Source organism: Bufo bufo, chromosome 2 (genome assembly GCF_905171765.1).
Source record: "Bufo bufo chromosome 2, aBufBuf1.1, whole genome shotgun sequence".
Lineage (NCBI taxonomy): Eukaryota > Metazoa > Chordata > Amphibia > Anura > Bufonidae > Bufo > Bufo bufo.
This window is the reverse complement of record NC_053390.1, coordinates 604951999-604966666: the sequence shown is the minus strand read 5'-3', so window position 1 is coordinate 604966666 and position 14668 is coordinate 604951999. Positions and strand designations below refer to the sequence as shown.

General features: G+C 43.4%; 1 protein-coding gene across 1 annotated transcript in view; it reads right to left on the bottom strand.

Moving 5' to 3' along the window:
• Positions 1-1802: 1802 nt before the first annotated feature.
• LEF1 (lymphoid enhancer binding factor 1) overlaps positions 1803-14668 on the bottom strand; it is a 126107-nt gene continuing 113241 nt past the window's right edge. The window contains 1 exon segment of the mRNA XM_040418383.1: positions 1803-2707. The gene's annotated coding sequence lies outside the window, so the exon portion shown is untranslated.

The window sequence follows — 14668 nt, the reverse complement described above, 5'->3', positions numbered from 1 at the left end:
CCCCAGTCAGTGGCCTGAGCGGTGATGTGTGCAGGCATGGCACATTACTGCTACCACCGCTGATGATGAAACGTCACACTTCCAGACTAGCGGGGACCGTAAGCGGAGGAGAAGGGAGCTTGGTACTGGAACCAGAGTGCTGGGGATTCCTGCACCCTGCCTAGCCATATCAAAAGGGGTTCCTGCTCTTGGAGAACCCCTTTAAGCAGATGTTCAGCTGCCCAACCTGACTTACAGTACTGGATTGTAATGACCCATACAGAGCCACTTTGTCACTAAATACCCCTACCTTTATCGTGCTGATCTGCAGAGGTCCTGGAGGTCTAAACCTGCCAATCAAACAATGATAGGTCATCTACGTTTATGCCCTATTAACCACGGTTTTACACATGCGAAAAAGAGTATACAATCTTCTGATTTATTGTGGAACTACAGCCATTTATGTAATACGTAAAGTAAGCCCTAGGAACACAATGACCACACCAGGGATTTCCTTAGCAACAAATAATATAGTATTTTTTTCTGTTTTATTACAAAGCTTTTTATTTTTTTAAAAACATATGCTCAGCACATTAACTCAGATTGGAATGACCAAAAAAAAAGATGAATTGACAGTTATCTCTCTGCAAAGCCTGTACTTTGCTATCGATAAAGGGACACATCAAAAATCTTATATATTTTTTTTGTTTTTTGTTTTTTACAACTGGCATTAAATCCCACTATAGGTTAGCAGAAGAAAATAATACAAATACAATACAAAACAATGTACATTGTAACCAGGAATCCAAGTGCTGGGCTCTTGAGGAGTAATACACAAAACTGCATCACCCCTTATGGGATGGTTCTCCAAACGGGCCAAATATAAGACTCTGCACGTCTTCCTACATTATGACTTATATATTAAATATGTGTTGGACATAATACAAAGGGATAGACGACAGAGGTCAAGGGTATTTGTGAAAAATAAGGGATTGTAAAAGAAGCAATGATGGAGGGGGGGGGGCATCGAAGAACTTGGCCCGCAGTTAGATGATTCTATTGATGATCACTGACCTGATATGTACCTTCTGTGCATCACAAATGACAATGTACAGTAACATTATTGAGTGCCGGCCATGAGCTTCTAGGAGGACCGGGCAACCTTTGGTATGTCATCTGAGCCCAATGTTATATTCATTGTCCCTTAGCCAAACGTTGGCTACACAATGTCAGTGGCTAAGGATCTGGTGCATCAGCGGTTCCGATGGCGCTAATAACACGTTATAAGTCAATGAGGTCTATCAGGATTCATTGCCATTTCTTTGAAAACCTATCTGCCCAAGCTATCACGGCTATGTTATTATTGGGGCTATGAACCTTGTGCTAACAGAGCTTTATTCTTCTATAACTGTCCTTAAAGCGGACCTGTCACCACTCCTGGCATGTCTGGTTTAGTAAATGGGTGTACGTACTGTTCATGAAGTGACAATTCTGGAGCATCTATTCTTATTCTACCATGCTGTGTCATTCCTCTATTCTTCCTACTAGAAGTTAATTAATAATTGCCAACTGGGTGTTACCAGTTGGGGGGGGGGTCCCTACACAATCTGCCATTGTCTGACTGGTAATACCAGGTAGGCAATTTAATTATAAAATCTAGTAGGAATAATAGAGAAATGGCACAGTATATACGGTACTTATAATATAAGATGCTTCCGAATTGTTATTACATGGGGAATGCAAGTAGTTACTAAAAAAGACAAGTCATTCTAGGCGACGGGTCCTCTTTAAGAACACTTAGGTATAAGGTCTTGGATATTGTATACTGCACTAAATTATAAATGGGGGCTACTAAACTTCTTCCTAGGTTACGCATTCATTTTCCACAAATCACCATATAAAGGCCCCCCCTAATTTCCACCTATTAAAAAAAATGAAATTTAAGAACACTTGCTTGTCTTACACAATATACAACTTTGACATCAATGTCATATATTGTCTCGCAAAAACAACTCTTCTCTATATATTTTCAATACATTATATTTCCGTATAACCCTTCTCACAATGGAAGCATCCAAGGCTGCCAGGGCCTATTCACCCCAAGTAAAGAGAAAAAAAATAAGATATTTTCGTGCAGAAAAAAAAACCACAAAAAAAATCTTTTTTTGTGTGATTGTTTTAGCAGGACGGGGGTGGTGGGGGCTTAGTTTATACCCTGACTAATAAAATATACATCAATCCTAAATCTGATATATAAAAGCATTCAAGTTTTATGGAGATAAACAATACAATGATAAAAAAAAAAAAGAAATCAAAATTGATCCTTTTGCTCCATTCTTAAATAAAAGAGGTTTGTCTTGTCCATGGTTTGTGTCCAACATCAGCGCTCTGTTTGGTCTGTGGCTGGGTCACTTCAGGAACTTCACGTCTGCAGTGAATGTGATGGATAATAATGTATCCTGATGGTTCTTGCAATGCCTTTCATCCTTGGGGTTCTATCTGTGGAACATGAAGGCCCCCCGGGTACCAGTGGTGCCAAACTACAGGCAGTGATTGTCTATACGGTACAGTGTCTCTAGCAGTGGCACATCAATGTCATTAGTAGACTCCTCGGGATTGTGTTGCTGTCAATGGAGAAGTTGGGGAGTCTAACAAGCTTCCATCTCCAGGAGTCCTCCTGCTGTTGCTGCCTTTGCTTTACACGCTGAGAAAGAATTCTTTTTTCCCCCTGCAATATATGGAAAACACAGGTAAGTGCCTATAAATGTCATCAATCAATGATATGCATGTGTCTGATCCAGTGTGGCCATGACACACCAGGACCCCGAACACACCGGTGAACGGCACTTTCATCTGCTCCATCACACAATTCAGTGGTACAAAAACAGAACCATGAGTTGATGTGGTTAACCACAGGCTAAATCCAGTGCACTGTCTGTGCCTCTAACATGGGAATGTAAAATACTGGAAGTTAAACTGACATTGGAGATTTAGTCATGGGAAAATGTAGGATGAGAATAGTACATAATGGTGAGCGGACACATGAGGGAGCTCTTACTGCATGGAGTAAACCCCCTCAGAACTATCTATCTAGATCTATCTATTGTGAGCCATACAGGGGACAGCGAGTGATGGTCATGTCTGTAAAGCGCAGTGCTATATAAGGGAGTAAATAAATAAAAAAAATAATGTGAAATGTGTATCTAATATCTATGTAGATCAATCTATCGATGTCAATGTAGGTCTATCTATTGATTGATTTAACGGTCAGTCTATCTAATTAGAGCTATCTGTACGTATGTCTAGATCTATGAATCAATCTAACTACATCTAGCATAGATCAAGTCCTCTAGATGCATCTATCTAAGGCCTCTTTCACACTTGCGTTGTCCGGATCCGTCGTGCACTCCATTTGCCGGAGGTGCCCGCCGGATCCGTAACAACGCAAGTGAACTGAAAGCATTTGAAGACGGATCCGTCTTCAAAATGCGTTCAGTGTTACTATGGCACCCAGGACGCTATTAAAGTCCTGGTTGCCGTAGTAGTAGTGGGGAGCGGGGGAGCAGTATACTTACCGTCCGTGCGGCTCCAGAATGACGTCAGAGTGCCCCATGCGCATGGATGACGTCATCCATGCGCGTGGGGCGCCCTGACGTCACTCTGAAGCGCCCCGGGAGCCGCACGGACGGTAAGTATACTGCTCCCCCGCTCCCCCGCTCCCCACTACACTTTACCATGGCAAACAGGACCTTAGCGTCCTGGCAGCCATGGTAACCATTCAGAAAAAGCTAAACGTCGGATCCGGTAATGCGCCGAAACGACGTTTAGCTTAAGGCCGGATCCGGATTAATGCCTTTCAATGGGCATTAATTCCGGATCCGGCCTTGCGGCAAGTGTTCAGGATTTTTGGCCGGAGCAAAAAGCGCAGCATGCTGCGGTATTTTCTCCGGCCCAAAAACGTTCCGGAACTGAAGGCATCCTGATGCATCCTGAACGGATTTCTCTCCATTCAGAATGCATTGGGGATAATCCTGATCAGGATTCTTCCGGCATAGAGCCCCGACGACGGAACTCTATGCCGGAACACAACAACGTAAGTGTGAAAGATCCCTTAGGCTACTTTCACACTCGCGTATGGTGTGGATCCGTCATGGATCTGCACAGACTTATCCGTTCAGATAATACAACCGTCTGCATCCGTTTAGAACGGATCCGTCTGTATTATCTGTAACATAGCCAAGAGGGATCCGTCTTGAACACCATTGAAAGTCAATGGAGGACGGATCAGTTTTCTTTTGTGCCAGATTGTGTCATAGAAAACGGATCCGTCCCTATTGACTTACATTGTGTGTCAGAACGGATCCGCTTGGCTCCGCTTCGTCAGGCAGACAGCAGAACGCTGCAAGCAGCGCTTTGGTATCCGCCTCCAAAGCGGAATGGAGACTGAACGGAGGCAAACTGATGCATTCTGAGCGGATCCTTTTCCAGTCAGAATGCATTAGGGCAAAACTGATCCATTTTGGACCGCTTGGGAGAGCCCTGAACGGATCTCACAAACAGAAAGCCAAAACGCCAGTGTGAAAGTAGCCTTAGTAGTTAAAAGATTAGAGATTCAATGTGAAGGAGAGGATGTTTTCAGAAAAACAGCACAAAAATGCAAAACATCCTCCAGATATCCCCCATCAACAGGCAATGAGCACACGAAACACGCAACTCCACCAGTCCGAATCTACGGCAGAAAACAATGACATTCACTGTATGTATATATACAGAAAAACATGGTAAAGTATAGGGTGTTTTCTATCTATCTAGATCTGAATATCTAATCCTGGGGTGCACAGCGTTTTCTGGTTGGGGACTACCAATGACGAGGGCTGAAAATAAAATTTAAAGGGGTATTAACAACTGAAATACTGTATTTATGGCATATTGAACGCACAGTATATACCATTAACGTCTAGTTACAGTTCCAGGACTCCTGTCTAAGGGGAGAAATACCTGGAAAATACATGTGAGCAGCTACAAGACATAGACATACATGTCTGTTACCAGATGGCCCGGGGGCTGCACAGAATGGTATCGAGGGCCAGGTTGTGCACCCCAAACCTATCTATCTATCTGATATCTATCTATCTATCTCATATCTATCTAATATCTATCTATCTCATATCTATCTAATATCTATCTATCTCATATCTATCTAATATCTCATATCTATCTATCTATATAATATCTCATATCTATCTTTCTAATATCTCATATCTATCTCATATCTATCTATCTAATATCTCATATCTATCTATCTCATATCTATCTTTCTTTCTATCTAATATCTCATATCTATCTAATATCTCATATTTATCTAATATCTATCTAATATCTCATAACTATCTATCTAATATCTCATATCTATCTAATATCTCATATCTATCTATCTATCTATCTATCTATCTTTCTCTCTCTATCATTATTTCCGTCTTAACAGAATGGTGGCAAAGCCAACTTTTCCTGCAGTTGAAATCAGTCTAGACTTTTCTTCCTTAAGGAAAGTTAAGTCTATCCAAGAGGACGGTGCAGAAACCCAAGTGCACCCCACAGTTTTTATTTACTTTTAGCCTTTTCATCCGAGACGTTCAAAGGGTTTGGTCCAGGTTGCTCTTCCTGGGAAGGTTTTCCTCTCAGCCCAACATTAAAACATTGGGCTTCCTGTTGAGGAATGTCCCGGAGGCGCCAGGGCCGTAGGTTCACAGCAGCCTGATACAAGAGCTGTGATTCAGAGCTGCAGCAGATTAGGAGCCAGGAATGTCTGCTACTCCGAGAGAAATACAGCTCTGCTGTGTTTAGACCATTTCTTCCCTATGCTGCCTTTGAAGTCAGGAGGTTATAATAACTATGGCAGATCTGCCCCAGACCTCTGCAATGAGAGAGGGGCCGTGAAATCTGATGGAATTAAAAGACCTAGTGATAGCATTGCTTTGGATTTGGGAATTAAAGTGTAAAGAATGTACAATTCAGAGTAGGTGATCGGCATCATTACCAGTCACACAAGTGGCCCGGACGTGAATAAATGTAAGATTAGCTTATACGTTTATGTCCCTTGTTGAATTTAAAGATTGGGAAAAAAAAGGAAAAATTACTGTTTACGGAATCTACAAGTCTCTGTTTGCTCCTCTAAAGGTACCCACACAGATTAGATAGCTTTGCCAAATGATCATTTGGTGAACAGTTATTCTCCCCTCCCCTTCCCCATGCATGCTCAGCTTGATTGAAGGCAGGTTTAGACAGGCCGATGGAGGAAAGAAGCGTTCCTTTCCGACAGTTGGCTGCTCGCTCAGTGAAGGAGATCTCTTTCATAGTATGAGGACGGGGGATCACTGTAGCGATCCCTCGTCCCCATTAAGAATCATTGTTTCTGGGCAGCAGATCACTGTTTAGACCACACAATCTGCTGCCCAGAAACAATGATTGGCGGTGTCTGCACGAACGACAAGATCTCCCGATTATTGAGAACGAGCGTTTGCTGGAGCGGTCGTTCCGGATAATCTGGACGATTATTGGTTTGTCTAAATCCACCTTGAGTGTGTATGTGATCTCAATCAAGTGAGGGAAATAAGCCATCGCCAGATACCTCTGATGGCAGTTTATTTCCCTGAAAACAAAGTATCTGACATGCTGAAATCCAACATGCACAACTTGTCTTTTCCCAAACATTCGCCATGGGAGGGAGTCAGGAAACCTCTACACATTTGATGGCCATCCGGTTCCAATGAAGTCATTAGGTTTGCCTGACATGGAACTGATGTGGGTGGGAACCTTAAAGGGGGTTGTCCATGACTATTCTCGGAACTAAATGCACGTTTGGCCAACGGCTATTATCCCAGAGCTATTGGTGTACTATGAGCATCTCATACACATGCATGGTCGGCCAAGCATGCATGTGTTCTTAATGGGGAAAGAGGAATAAGCTGCTGCCAAATTTACAATAAAGGATCTAGCATATTGAATTCCAGTGTGCATGATCCTAGAAGTTAGGTGAAAGCTTCAACACTCCCATACACATTAGATGTTCAGCCAGTCCTGCCTATATTCTTCTTCTATGTATGGCCAACTTAAGACCATCACAACTATAAAGGCATAATTAGCTGAATAAAATTAATATAGTAATTTCATTCAGTTTATGGCTCTGGTCATATTTCATAACCCATGAATCCAGAAATAAACAATGTGTGTAATATCCGCCTTAATCTTCAATGGTCCTTATCTCTTACAGTGATGGTCTCTCCATAGTTGAATGGCTAGCTACTGCAGGATGTTACATCACTAAGGAAAAAATAGCAGTTGGGTCCTACACAGACTAAAATGTGGTTGTGTGATGTTATGTTACAATGTCACTATAAGAATGATGGAAATGGGGGCGGAATAATTTAGTTGCTGTTTTTTTTCCAAAGCTCAGATTTCAGACTAGCCCTCACTTAATGTACAGCATGCTCTCAATATTGTAAGTGGCTTAATAAAGGACAAGCAGCAGCTCTAAACTTAAAATGCACTACAATAATAAAGGCATTAAAAATAAAATTTAAATAAACCCTCTAAACAAGAATCTAAAGATGTTGGCAAAACACACTATATGGAGAAAAGTATTGGGACACCTAAACATTACATCTACAAGAGCTTTTGGAGAAAAGAATTGGGGCACCTACACATTACATCTTCCAAACCTTTTTGACATCCCATTCTAAATGCATAGGCATTAATATGGAGTTGGTCACCCCTATGCAGTTAAAAGACTGCTTCTACTCTTCTGGGAAGGCTTTCTATAAGATTTTGGAGGGTATTTGTGTGAATTTGTGCCCATTCATCCAGAAGACCATTTGTGAAGTCACTAATGTTGGACAAGAGGGCCTGGCTCACAATCTCCATTCTAGTTCATCAGTATTCGATGGGGTCAAGGTCAGGGCTTTGTGCAGTTAGGCATGTTCTTCCACACCAAACTCACCCAACCATACCTTTATGGACATTGCTTTTTGCACTGGGGCATAGTCATGCTGGAATAGAAAAAGGTCTTACCCCCAAACTGTTCCCACAAAGTTGGAAAAATACAATTGTCCAAAATGTCTTGGCATCCTGAAGCACCTTCGAAGGAAACAAGAGGCCTAGGCTCTTAAGAACAAGCCATTATATCTGTAAATGCAGACCGCATGGCTAGGGGCTGGATTTTACACACCTGTGGCAATGGAACTTAATGAAACACCTGAATTTAATGATTAAAGAGGACCTTTCATGTGTTTTTTTTTTTAGTTTAGATAAATACCTTTTCTCCCTGGCTGTGACGCTATCCGCTGTGATTGAATTGCGGCACAGCCAGGGAGAAGGAGGCGCCCATTGAGAAATCCTGGCATGTCCTCCTCCCTGTACCAATGCTCAGTATTAACATATTGAGTGGGAAAACTGTGGAGGGTCACAGCGGGGGGCACAGGAGCGATATTTGAAAAAAACTGGCAGGGTGGTAGCATCAGCGGGGGGTACCCCCCAAGTAAAGGTATTTATCTAAACTAAAAAAAAAACATGAAAGGTCCTCTTTAATCATTAAATTCAGGTGTTTCATTTAGTCCCATTGCCACAGGTGTGTAAAATCCAGCCCCTAGCCATGCAGTCTGCATTTACAGATATAATGGCTTGTTCTTAAGAGCCTAGGCCCCTTGTTTCCTTCGAAGGTGCTTCAGGATGCCAAGACATTTTGGACAATTGTATTTTTCCAACTTTGTGGGAACAGTTTGGGGGTCCTCTTTAAGATGCGTTACCCAATACTTTTGTCCATATAGTGCATATGAAACATAACATGAATAATCAATAGTTAAACATGGCCGTCAATTATATTCCATTCCCATATGTGGTTTGTAAATCTGCATAGTATCAGTATATGAACAGGGAGATTCTTTAATTTATGTTATATTTTATGTCTTTGCTGTCATTTTGAGATTGCGGTTTTGAGGTTTCTCTTGAGTTGAGCTACAAGTATATGTATTTTGAGGGTGCATCCGACCCACATTTTTTTTACACGGACCTATTTATAACTACACGTCCGCAAAAAATGTGAAAAGCAAATGGATGTCATCTGTGTGCTGTCCGCATCCGTGTGCCCTTTCTGAAAAATACCGAACAGGCCCTATTCTTGTCTGGTTTGCGGACAAGAATAGCCAGTTCTAATGAATGGAGTGAGAAAATTGAGGGATGCACACAGATGCCAGTACAGGGCACTAGTGTATTTGGTTATCTTAATTCCCCAACTTTTCCTTTACTTTTTATTTTTTTAAATTTTTTTGTCGTCTCACATAAATAAATTTTTTTAGAACAGAAACATTCTCACAGAACAGGAGATTGGCTGATGCTCTGTGTAACTTCACGATATAGGAGTATATATGGAGTGATCATGAGTAAGAGCCGGCTGGCTCGAAACATGTCGGTCTGACCAGGGACATAGAGGGACCTCTTTCACTGCACCGTGTGTACGTTTGGAATATTCAATAAAGAACATGCAAGATTTTTATCTTCTTCATGATGGAAATCTGTTTATTTGAATGATATATATGGATGAACTCTGCCGAGAAGTTAAGAATATGTATTTATAAGACTGAATCTCTGCATCCCCCTCCCCCATAAGCACTGGGACTGAATTAGGCTACTTTCCCACTAGCGTTTTTGCTAGATCCGGCAGGGTTCAGCAAAAACGCTTCCGTTACTGATCATACAACCATCTGCATCCGTTATGAACAGATCCGGTTGTATTATCTTTAACATAGCCAAGAAGGATCCGAAATGAACTCCATTGAATGTCAATGGAGGACGGATCCATTTTCTATTGTGTCAGAGAAAATAGATCCGTCCCCATTGACTTGCATTGGGGGTCACGCCGGATCCTTCTTGCTCCGCATCCCAGGACGGAAAGCAAACTACAACATGTTGCAGTTTGCTCTCTGGTATGGGAACGCAACTAAACAGAACGGAATGCATTTTGGAGCATTCCATTCTGTTCTGTTCAGTTTTATCCCCATTGACAATGAATGGGAACAAAACGGAAGCGTTTTTTTCCCCGGTATTGAGCCCCTATGACAGATCTCAATACCGGAAAACTTAAACGCTAGCGTGAAAGTAGCCTAAGTTCGGTATAAGAACGCCATCTGCATCAGCAACCAGTAAGTGCAGGCGGCAGGGAGTACAAGTCCTCCGAGAAGCACCTTTGAAAGAAACTAGCATTACTATGTAGACAGAAAAACAGGTCAAATCAGGATTCTTTTCAAGAAACCACAGGCATGCAGCTCACAGACTAAGGACTGCCCACATCTGAGACTTCACTGGGGGGCTTTTTGCTGAAGTCTTGCCAAGCCAGGCATGCCGCTGCACGGCCCAATCCACAAGTAAAGTCGGCACAATCAAAGGCTGCAATTACAGCACCCTGGCTGTGGTTAGGCTTCAAAGAGAGTGCTGCAAGTCACATTTTACATATGTGAAGTCCTAGGATCAGCGCCGAATAAAAGCCACTGTGTGCTTATTATTTGTCCTTCATATTTAATGCCACTGCTGTGAGTTTACTGATAAAGCCAGAGGAAACTACAAGAAGCTACAGAACTATTTCCCTCATTCCGCCAAGCAGAGAATCAATGTGGAATCTCACAGTAAAATGACATCCTTTAACGGAGCTGAAATAACCGTGGTTCTGTTTGATCAGTTAAAAAAAGCCACTGTAAAATGCTGGGCTAGTATTAATAGCGTGTTTTAGGTTAGCATGCCAACGTCAAACATTTCTGAGCCATATCTCTAAAATCAGCCTCTACATACAGGTATTGATATACTGGGGAACAACTTGCACAGTGGGGGATGTAGGAGATTAGAACCAGAACCATCATCACTTTTGTCCAAAGGCTGTGGGCCAGATTTATCATTAGCTCAGGTCAGAATAATGGAGTGAAAAAGTCCCAAACGCTAAAACTGCGCACAAATTTGCGACTTTTTTCTGCTCTGCACTATGCTCGCCAGTTTTCTGAAAGTGGGCGTGTTTTCTTATATAAATGAATCTCTAGACAGATTTACTATTGGGACTATTTAAAAAGTCGCAATTTCACTCCAGTGAGGACCATGCTTATCTTATGAGACTTTTTAATAGAACATGCGACTTTTTCATAAAAACGTGCGACTTTTTCGTAAAGATGTGCGACTTTTGTAAAGCTGCTTACTGACGGATAAACTACTACCGTCAAACCACATTTATTACAGTCTTAAAGGGCCGATCAAAAATCTGACTTGGCTAAAACTGACTTTAGCCATATGTTAAAGTGGAGTGAGCTGTCAGAGTAATGATAAATCTGGCCCTGTGTGTCTGGAATTGTACCTCACAACCTTCCAAATGACGTAAGCATAATAACCAAGATAAAAATGATTTGCAAAATGGCAGATACAAGGAATGCTATGAGTGCAAAACCGGGGCAGAGATATAAAGGTCCTTTTACACGGGGCAATTTCAGCCCTGAACAAGTGGCGATGGATGATCTACTAGTTTTGATGATCTACTAGTCTTGTTCTTACACAGCCCAATGCAAACGTAATGGGTGATGAGTGATTGTTACTACATCCCCCATACAGTTTACATATTGTTGGCGATGTGCTGCCATCAAAAGCTAATTCATATCCCAGCATAACAGATCTGATCAGTCTGACAAATGCGCGCTTGCTTGTATATTGGTTGATTGATAAGCCTTTTACATGGACCAATGAGTCTTCCCTTCAGCCAACATGGGCCTGGGAGCCACGTCAGACAACTCTGGCAGTCAGAGGCGTAGCTAAAGGCTCATGGGCCCTAGTGCAAGACTTCAGCTTGGGCTCCCCCTTCCCTCAGTGCTTTGTGGCCAGGGGCAGGGAAGCTTTGTGCCATCCATGGCAAAAAATTTAAACGGTACCCCCCCATGCCAAATTCTTGACCTAACCCCTTCCCTCCAGCCAGAGGTGTAACTTGACCAGCATGCACTTTCTATAATGCTAGTGTCTTCTTATGCAGCACAAGGGTCTTTGGGCCCCCTCAGGCTCCTGGTCCCGGTAGCGACTGCTACCTCTGAACCCCCTATAGCTACGCCCCTGCTGGCAGTAGGTTATCTCCCTTGCCTCCCTTGAGAACGTACCTGAAAGTCCTTTTACATGATCTGATCATCAGGAATGAACATTGGTATGAACTCTTGTTTCTGATAATTGGCAAGTCTAAAGGTGTTGCAGATTACCTGATGAATGAGCAAACGGTCGTTCATCGGGTGAAAGCACTGCGGATGCCATCACCTAAATCCTTGTTTCTGGGCAGCAGATTTTCCTGTGTAAACAGGAGTCTTCTGCCTAGAAGCAATAGCAATCACTTATCCCCATACAGAGGAGATGATTGCTGCATATCAATGCAGTTCTCACCGTATCTGTGTCACGGCTGAGGATGGGGGAAACCCTCAGCCGTGCAATGCCAGAAGATGTTGGTCGCTGCTCGGCCAGGACCACAGGATCAGGGAGCAGGTCACATCCTACAGCGTCCCTAACTCTGACCCTGACTCCTAGCTGTATGAGCCGACCCTGATGGTAGGATGGCTCATACTCCAGAACCTTGGAGTCCCTACTAGCCCTCAGGGTGGCCCTGAACTAGGAGCAGGGTAAGACGACCTGTTCCTCCTGGACACGGAGGAACAGGAGTCTCACTGGCCAAGCTGCAAGGAAGGGGAAACACATACAGACATATGGATATGGCAGGTGAACAACACTAGTTCCAAACCTACCTGCCACAGCCTTGCTGACTGGAAACCATGCACCAGTATTGCTGTCCACACAAACACCAAGGAGACAGCACACCACAAAACACACAGGTAACCAGGACATCCATAGCTGTAATAAACACGGAAAGGATAACAGATCAACTAGACATCATACATAGGATTTCTGACCACAAGGGTGGCCCTCACTGGAAGATGGTATAATACCAGGAGGATGACTCCAGCAAACCATGGCTGAAGTACCCCTCAGATACAGGCATCTAGCGGAAGCTAAATAGCCCAAGTAGCCACACCCACACACAGACACACCCAGTGTTCACACACAAAGAATGCCTTTGGCCACTTCTTACTGTATTACCCTGAGTTCCTCAGGTAAGAGTTTGTAATCAACTCTGAAATACGGCGGCTCTAGGGTACATCCGGTGAATCCATCATGGATTACTGCGAACATCGCCTATACGAACGGCAGAAACTGACTCACAGTTGGACGTCAAACGGAACGGACAGCACGATCCCATCTGAACCAGCAATGGATGCCACCTTTGGCCACTTCTTACTGTATTACCCTGAGTTCCTCAGGTAAGAGTTTGTAATCAACTCTGAAATACGGCGGCTCTAGGGTACATCCGGTGAATCCATCATGGATTACTGCGAACATCGCCTATACGAACGGCAGAAACTGACCCACAGTTGGACATCAAACGGAAAAGACAGCACGATCCCATCTGAACCAGCAATGGATGCCACCATTTGGCCACTTCTTACACACACAAAAAAGGGAGTTAACCCTTCCTACACCAGGCAGGGTAGTGAAGCCACTTAAAGGGAAAAGCACATAAACAACACACTCACCTGTTACCGCCGGCAACGGCATGCGTGGCAACCATGTCCTGGGGAACAGCCAGCAGGCCGAGACACTGCCACCACATGCACACAACACCACACATTGCCGCGGACAACCACAAGTGAAGGGAGGTGTCACAGTGCATACAAACATAATAAACCCAGTGCACACCAGACATAGAAAGTGCACACCATACAAACAAAAGGCACACCTACAAAGGCAGGTTGCAAGCTGTAACCACATGTACTTGACAGCAAGCTGCCTAGCAACAGCTCAGGCTGCTATACTGCCAAGTACAAACATGTTGCCAACGGCAACCACATGTGAGGCAACATACCAGCAGCCCTTACCATGTGGTTGACAACAGACCAAACCGCAGGCAACTGCATGCGGGTCCAGGAGTCGCGACCATGACCATGGTCGTGACAATCTGATGATAAGGCAATTATCGGTAACAACAGTTCATTCTCAATAATTGCCTGGTCAGATGGGCTACACAGAGGCCTTGACTCTTCTTTCTTTTTAACATCATCTTGAGTCAGGAGCAGGGGCTTAGCTAAAGGCTTGGGCCCCCCTTCCATTAGTGCTTTGTGGCCAGGGGCAGGGAAGCACATAGCTTTTGTGCTGCCTGAGGCAAAAATTGAAATGGCACCTCCCCTCATTGCCAAATACTTGACCTAACCCCTGTCTTACAGCCAGAGGTGTAACTTGACCAGCATGCATTTTCTGCAATACTGGTGTCTTCCTATATGGCCCAAGGGTTTGGGCCCCCTCAGGCTCCTGCGCCTGGTAGTGACTGCTACCTCTGCACCCCCTATAGCTCCACCCCTGGTCAGGATGCCGCCAACATATAATATAGTTGACCAGTCCTTCTGACATCGGCATGTGTAGTCGCCTTTACTGTTATATATAGACACCTTTAATAGAGCAAGGCTTTTGTCATTAATCAATAGATCTTACCGCCATCAAACCTGGTAAAATGTACCCAATAGTCTAATTTCCTATTTATGACTTAAGCCATACATTTCTGCCAATATCTACATAGATTACA